The following is a 1,085-nucleotide window of genomic DNA, read 5'->3' as shown; positions in this document are numbered from 1 at the left end:
AACCTGAGAGTCTCTGGATTAAGTTTAGAAGTGTGAGCAATAAGAGTGACATTGTGGTGCGAGTCTACTCTAGACCACAGGACCAGGGGGATGAGGAAAAGCTGGACAAGCACAAGTCCATGGGGCCAGATGCGCTGCATCCAAGAGTGCTAAAGGAATTGGCGGATGTGATTGCAGAGCCATTGGCCATTATCTTTGAAAACTCATGGTGATTGGGGTTGGTCCCGGATGACTGGAAAAAGGCTAATGTAGTGCCCATCTTTAAAAAAGGGAAGAAGGAGGATCTGGGGAACTACAGGCCAGTCAGCCTCACCTCAGTCCCTGGAAAAATCATGGAGCGGATCCTCAAGGAATCAATTCTGAAGCACTTAGAGGAGAGGAAACTGATCAGGAACAGTCAGCATGGATTCACCAAGGGCAAGTCATGCCTCACTAATCTAATTGCCTCCTATGATGAGATAACTGGCTCCGTGGATGAGGGCAAAGCAGCGGACGTGTTATTCCTTGACTTTAGCAAAGCTTTTGACATGGTCTCCCACAGTATTCTTGCCAGCAAGTTAAAGAAGTCTGGGTTGGATGAATGGACTATAAGGTGGATAGAAAGCTGGGTAGATCGTTGGGCTTAACGGATAGTGATCAATGGCTCCATGTCTAGCTGGCAGCCGGTATCAAGTGGAGTGCCCCAAGAGTCGGTCCTGGGGCTGGTTTTGTTCAATATCTTCATTAATAATCTGGAGGATGGCATTGATTGCACCCCAGCAAGTTTGCAGATGACACTAAACTGGAAGGAGAGGTAGATATGCTGGAGGAGAGGGATAGGATACAGAGGGACCTAGACAAATTAGAGGTTTGGGCCAAAAGAAATCTGATGAAGTCCAACAAGGACAAGTGCAGAGTCCTGCACTTCGGACGGAAGAATCCCATGCACTGCTACAGACTAGGGACTGAATGGCTAGGCAGCAGTTCCGCAGAAAAGGACCTGGGGGTTACAGTGGATGAGAAGCTGGATATGAGTCAACAGTGTGCCCTTGTTGCCAAGAAGGCTAACAGCATTTTGAGCTGTATAAGTAGGGGCACTGCCAGCA

The sequence above is a fragment of the Dermochelys coriacea genome, chromosome 2, assembly GCF_009764565.3.
Source record: "Dermochelys coriacea isolate rDerCor1 chromosome 2, rDerCor1.pri.v4, whole genome shotgun sequence".
Lineage (NCBI taxonomy): Eukaryota > Metazoa > Chordata > Testudines > Dermochelyidae > Dermochelys > Dermochelys coriacea.
This window is presented reverse-complemented; position numbering follows the sequence as displayed.